This window comes from Notolepis coatsorum (genome assembly GCF_963971535.1).
Source record: "Notolepis coatsorum genome assembly, chromosome: 14".
NCBI classification, from domain to species: Eukaryota; Metazoa; Chordata; class Actinopteri; order Aulopiformes; family Paralepididae; genus Notolepis; species Notolepis coatsorum.
The window spans coordinates 28,649,942-28,657,324 of record NC_140178.1 but is presented as its reverse complement, the minus strand read 5'-3'; the positions used below and the strand labels follow the sequence as shown (position 1 = coordinate 28,657,324).

General features: G+C 43.6%; 1 pseudogene across 1 annotated transcript in view; it reads left to right on the top strand.

The window, feature by feature from the left end:
* LOC311241225 (ras-associating and dilute domain-containing protein-like) overlaps positions 1 to 7,383 on the top strand; it is a 54,354-nt pseudogene that overhangs the window by 28,196 nt on the left and 18,775 nt on the right. Inside the window, exon 11 of the transcript XR_014621105.1 lies at positions 6,556 to 6,703. The product of XR_014621105.1 is annotated as a ras-associating and dilute domain-containing protein-like (transcript). The remainder of the gene's footprint in view (positions 1 to 6,555; positions 6,704 to 7,383) is intronic.

Below are 7,383 nucleotides of genomic sequence, written 5' to 3'. Positions count from 1 at the left end.
CCATCCAAACAACCAACAAACACCTAAAAATGCTGAATAAGCAAGCCGATGTTTGTGATTACGTTAGGAAAACGAACCTTTATTCACTCTCCGAAACCCTGTGTGACGTGTTGGTGGACAAGGCGATGCTTGTTTGAGTAGTAATCTGATGAGGGTTGTATAAAAGTGTATTGTGTGTGGAGGCTTGTTGTTGGTTTTCTGATACACTCTGGGAACACACATGTGTACACAGGCTGTTTGCCTTGCTGCTCCGTAGTACCATACTTAAGCAGCTCTCTGGCAGGAGATCAAGTATGGGAAATGATCAGGTAGCCTGTGATACATATTGGTTTGATACTAATAGAAGGCTGATTTAAAATGTCAAAGAGGAATTCCTTTGGTATTGGCTTTTTAGGTTGTTATTCTACAAAACTTTTGAATGGAACATAGCTTTCCATAATGAATTTCTTTACACTTTGATGGATGTCTTTCCCCTTGTCTTTAGAGATCAAACCCCACAAAAAAAACCAGAACAATAGAACAATAGCCAGAATAACAACCTAATCATCCATTTGTGTAGAATTCCCCCCAGGAATTCTCCCATTTTAATCCAAGTACAGTAAATGTTTACATGGAACATATTCAAAGTGACAAAGCAGAAATCCTATTTACACTACTGATGTCAGCCTAACGCCCATCAGCTCATGTGAGACCATGTGGTCTCTCAAAGCACACAGAGAGGAAGGGGAAATAAAGCACAACCGCTCAGTTCCTTTCTGTTCCAACCTGCACTCGTGAGATGAAGCGGGAGACGGTGGCACTCAAACAAACTGAGCGAACGAAGTAAATATGATGAGTATTATAAGTGTTATATCTGCTGTCGCCGCTCTCTAGGTTACTAGCTTTTGCAGTGGTGGTAGTCCACCCACTTAGTACGTGGTAATCCTTCCTTAAAGGAACACTCCAACATTTTGGGAAATTAGCTTATCTACCCTGGAGTTAGACAAGAAGATACATACCTTTTTCTTCTTCTCTGTGCATGCAGTAGGAGTAGGAAGACGTTGGGAACTAGGCTAATGGAGGAACCTACTTCCAGTGACTGACGCTAAGCTAGGCTAACGGTGCACGTCTTCCTACTCCTACTTCATGCACAGAGATGAAAAAAGGTATGCATCTTATTGTCTAACTCCAGGGTAGATGGCAAATAAGCTAATTTCCCAAAATGTTGGAGTTTTCCTTTAAGTGCAAGATTCAATGGAGGGGGCAAAGGTCACACTCTGTCACCACAAACAAATAATTTTCCTGCTCAGGTGATACCTGGAAATATGGTGGTTGTGTTGGTGGTGGATAAGGGCATGTTGATACTGTAGCATCGCTCCTGCTGTAAACAGCACTTGGCTCTGATATGTTAAACCCCCAGGATGTACTGTGAATGAATTAATGAACATTTTATTTTACTTTATTTAACAGATTGCAGAATGGGTACAATACAGTACGGCTCAATACACACAATTGTTAAGGGGATGCAGACCAGAGAAAGACGTTTGTCTTGTTTACATCAGGGTCCCCCATTTTCAATTCATAGTGAAATGAAGTACACTCACTGTATAGACTAGACCACTGTGTTTGACACATGGCTTGTTAACACATCCCTACTGTATGTTTGTTAGTTTAACTTGCGAGTAAGAACAGGCAGCGAGGAAAAGCGGGGAATGGTTTTGCCACAAGAAGCCAATCCTTTGTGTCGTCCCACGACTCAGGGCACTTAGGTACGGCTTAGAAATGGACACATTAAGGTTGATGTGTGAGTTTATTCCTTCACCCCTGGATTACAGCCCTGTTGTTGTTGTTGTTGTTGGAGCCATTTGAGTTTTGCCGTGACAAAGGATATTTCGCACGGCATTAAAAATAACGTAAAGTGGGACTAGGATTCCATTCACCGTGCCCACACAGCAAACTGACCTCCGTTTTTCTAATCAGTTTCAATTCGATCCGGTCGATAGTAGAGGTGGGAAATTCACCTCTGCTATCCTTGGCGGAAGTAGGTTAAGTACAGGATTTAGGTCTGAGGCTGACACCTGTGTTTAGTGTCGGCAGCCTCGGTGCCAGCGTCTCCCCGGCACAGGCGAGCGGCGCTCCGCCCACCAGACGAGCCTGTCTCTGCCTGTCTGCGTTCGTGCGATCGAGTGGGTTGCTAGGAGGCCGGTGGTTTCGTGTGTGTGTATCACTCCCATGGCATGAGGTCACTCCCGTGGTCAGTAAAACACAGCACACACCCTTTGTCATATTTGAGAGTTTTTCCATCTGGAGTCCTCGGCGCTGGAGGCCTCGGCTCGCTGGCACTGCTGTTATTGCATTATATGGTGATGTGGAACAGTTTGTTTTGATTGTGTCGCCGTGTCCTCAGTGGTTATATGGACAATACAATGTTAGGACGGTGATGACAGTTCCGTCTTGAGTTCCATCTGATCTTAGACAGACAGACAGACAGACAGACAGACAGACAGACAGACAGACAGACAGACAGACAGACAGACAGACAGACAGACAGACAGACAGACAGACAGACAGACAGACAGACAGACAGGCAGGCAGGCAGACAGACAGACAGACAGACAGACAGACAGACAGACAGACAGACAGGCAGGCAGGCAGACAGACAGACAGACAGACAGACAGACAGACAGACAGACAGACAGACAGACAGACAGACAGACAGGCAGGCAGACAGACAGACTGTAAACGTAGAAATGCCCAGATAAATGAGTACTCTGGTAAAAGTAAAAGTCCTCCATTCAAATTCTACTTAAGTGAAAGTAGAGAAGTATTTGCTATTGAATGTACTTAAGTATCTAAAGTAAAAGTATTCATTCTACATGACGTTTGTGTATTCCAGTGCTTGGGAGCATTCAATCATCGATCCATTGACCTCTAAAGGTTATGTTAAAGTGATACGTGGTCCAGTTATGCTGCTCTGATTGGGCCTCATTCATGAAGCGATATAAGAACAGATTTCGTTCTTAACTAGCATTTCCTCTTATTTTGTTCTTACCTGGGATTCAGCAATGTTTTCTTATTGTTGCTTTTCTCTCAGGCAAGATCAAATTCTAAGAGTGGTCGAGAGCACTCTTACCCAGATGAGAAACATTTTAAAAAGCCTACCATTCATAATAATAATAATAATACATCAGATTTATATAGCGCTTTTCCTAATGCTCAAAGACACTTTACAAAACAAACAATATAATACAATACAGTTTTAGTAGATAAAATAAAAAAATATATATAAAATGGTGAGAGAGGAAGGAGTTCATGGGTTGAAAGCAAACCATTGGTCAATTGCCCCCAAATACGACTTTATAAACCCAGAACTTTTCAATAATAATAATTTGCTTCTGAAATGGATTATATATTGCTGTTAGAACAGTTAGATGCTGGCTGCAGGCCGTACGCATAGAACGCATACAACCTCTCCTCTCCTCCCCTCTCTCCTCTCCTCTCTTCTCTGCTCCACACCTAAAGTTCTGAGCGAACTCTGGGTTTTAGCCACAGCCTGTGTGGTGGAACGGCGTGGTTACTGGTACCGCGTGGCATGAGCACTGCACCTCTGGGCCACAGGGACATTTCAGAGAGCGATGATGACAGGTGACAGATCTGGTATTTCCGAACCTATAGGTTCGGAAATACCTGATCTGTCACCAGTGTCATCTCTCTCTGAAAGGAGAGAGCATAGGATCAGCGGCATACATATCAGTATAATGCGCGATTGGTTCTTGACAAAGCCTACTTTGCTGGAACGATTTATTTCGCACTATACAGTACGTATACGTATAACTAAGTACAAGTATAAGTCTTTATTTGTCATCAGATTAACACACACACATGTGATGAGCGACCCACAGGAACACACACACACACACATGCACTGAGTCGCAAGTCGTGAGACGTGTGTGTGTCATTTTGAGCGCAAATCGCGTCCTGTTGAATATATCAGACAGGGATCAGATGCCGAACCACGGCTGTTTTACACACGCCTTATAAGGGGATTGTGGGCGTGTCTGTATGCAAATGTATTTAGCGCGAGCGCGCATTTGAGTTTAAGAATGAGTGGGATTCATCATGCAAATCTCTGGGTAAACACAGATTTCGACGTTAAGAACGGCTTGATGAATGTGGCGGTGGCTTTTCTTATTGTTCTCTTAACAGACAGGTAAGCAAGAATATAAGAAAAATAATAAGAGAGTATTGTTGAATGAGGCCCATTATGTCCACTTGAAGTTGACAGGCTTCAAATGTGAAAGTATATAGAGTAATCTTCATACATTTTTGCCATGTTTTCTATGCAAAATAGAAAATCCTCTAATAGTGACCTGTATTCAATAAAAAACCGACTCTCTATTAATGACCGGGTGCGCTGTTGAAATAAGCAATTATAAGCCGACCTCCTAATACAAGCCGGGTTACTAATATACACGTGAGCGAACCTCCCCTTACTTCCGTATATGGAACACGGGTCGCGCGCAGCATGTAACACAACAACAACAGAGCAAGCATGGCTACCGGTACTAAACAGAGACGAAAGTTTGACGTTAAGTTTAAAGAGGACGTTTTGAGGTATGCGGCGGAGCATTCGGGAGAGAAAGCCGCAAAGCACTTTAACATTGATACCAGACAAATCCGATATTGGAAAAAACAAAGGAATGAGCTGAAAGCAGCTGACGGTAAAAGAGCACGCATAACTGGAGGAGGGAGAAAAAAAGTGAGGGAGGAGATGAATATATGAATATGAATATCAATAAATGAACCCAGTACATTTTACTGGGTTCAAACTGACACAAAATGTTGATTTATTCATTATGATCTGTTTGAAAATTAGAAATATAGGCCTCTCTCTTATACATGCCTCCTTTCAATAAAAGCCTGGTACCCGCTACAGTTGAAACAAATACAAGCCTGGGTCACTATTAGAGGAATTACGGTAACTAGTAACTGACCGTTCAGATACATGTAGAATACAATAATACAATACTATTTCCTTTGAAATGTAGTAAATGAGTCAAATTATAAAGTCCCCTAAAATGAAAATACTTGAAATTGTACTTAAGTACAGTACTTGAGTAAAGATTACTTTCCACCACTGATTTATCTAAACTCCACCCACTGCCGAGCTTTGTAGGTGGAATTCTTGCCATGCAGCAGAAGGGGTAGAGAACAAACAACATTAGCTCAGGTTTCCATTATTACATCGTCTGATCAACGTCCAGTTTGAATTTCCACCATCTAAACCTGCTGGATGAATGGCTGACATTTCTCTACAATGTAATCTCTACATACTGATCTGTCACCCTGGCCTAAAATATCAAAGATCTCATCATCGTATGACTCACCTCCTGTATCCCTGTCCTTGAGTTCCTTCTCGCTGAGTCATACAGTTGACCCGGGTTCTCTCACAGGTGTGCCTCGAACGAGAGTTGTGTTTCGTGGAGAAAAAAAAGGTGAGATTTCCATCCGCGGGAACTTGAGAGGCTTAGTAGTCAAATCAAGTCAAGTCGAGTCAAGTTTATTAGCATGTCCCTAACTGGGCCATTCATGTTACAGCAGATAATAAGAACTCCAAAAAAAACACAGTAAACATACATAAACAAGAAGAACACAGACAGACATGTACATGGTCACAAGATCAGATAATGATAACAATTAAGTAAGCAACTAAAACCATCCCCCCCACCCACCCACCTCAAAGCTACCTCCTGAGAACTTATACCTAGAATTGATACCTTGTTTTTAGCTGCAGGGGTCTCTAAACGTTGGCCAGAAGGCAATAATTGATATTCCGGATTTAGGGGGTGAGAGCTGTCTGCCCTAATAGATGACGCTTTCTTGAGCACCTGCTCGTCATATATATGACCCAGACAGCTAAATTGTACAACCCACAATCTTGCTAGCGCCCCTCACAACCCCGTTAACCCTTTCACTGCCGGCGACCGTCGGTTGTGTGATAGTAAAGGGTTAACCTTCTGTCGTGTGGCAGTGAAAGGGTTAAGGGCATTCTTGTGTCTAGTAGGGCGAGCATGAGGACTCAACGGGAATAAGTTGTAATGAGTTGAATGAAAGCCAGCCGTCGTCGCCGTTTTGACCCATTTTCCGAGTTGTACTCGAGAACGAGGGGAAACTTGGGCGCAGATCGCTCACTGTCGTTGTGGGAAGAGAAGTCGAATTGTCACTGCAGCCAGAAGTGTTGGCAAAACAAGTGTTGCACTCAGACCAACAAAGTATTTTCCCAGCGTCTTTGTTACCACATCTGCCATCGGCTCAACAGAAAAGGAGCAATTGCTAGACCCTGCAAACGGCTTCAAATATTTATGCATGCAAATGACAGAGTAGAACTTCTTTATTATGGCTATAAAAACAGGCTGAGAAAAACACTCCCCTCCCGGACCCTGTCGTTCCCTTAACAATGAAGAGAGAGTCTTTTGTGGCTTGTTGTCCGGGATAACCTCCGAGAACTCTGCGAGTGCAAATCTTGTATCAAGACGTTCCCAGGCTGAGCTTCCTTTATCTCCCGACGCGTCCCAGGCACCGTGGAGCTGGCTCAGGACGGAGTTCGTGGCCCTGAACCCCGCCCAGCTGCACCACATGCTGATGGAGTACAACTCCACGGGCCGGCCGTGTCCTGCTGGGTGGAGCCCCTCGCCGGAGGAGGAGGAGAACGCAGGCAGGACAGGTGAGTGGCACCCTGGCATGGTGTAGGGCAGGATAGGCTGGCAGGCAGGCAGGCACACACACATGCACACAGAGACACACACACACACACACGCACGCACGCACGCACACACACACACACACACAGAGACACACACACACAGAGACACACACACAGAGACACACACACACAGAGACACACACACACATTTTAATATCTATATTTGTGTTCACATTTAAACAAACCTTTAATTAACACAAGCAATAATAGATGCACAAACCTTTGGAATCTCAAAACAACACATGTATCCGGTCCGAGTCTATGGACACAGGAAGCAGCGTCTCCTCCAAATGTGGCAACTGCCAATTATCACAGATATAATGTAGAGCAGGATTGTACCAGTTATCACAGATATAATGTAGAGCAGGATTGTACCAGTTATCACAGATATAATGTAGAGCAGGATTGTACCAGTTATCACAGATATAATGTAGAGCAGGATTTGACCAGTTATCACAGATATAGAGCAGGGTGTTTGCCAATTATCACAGATATAGAGCAGGATTTGACCAGTTATCACAGATATAGAGCAGAACTTTATCAGTTATCACAGATATAGAGCAGGATTTTACCAGTTATCACACATATAGACAGGGGTGCAGTCGTAATATCAGAACTGCCTGTACGCTGTTTAAATGACG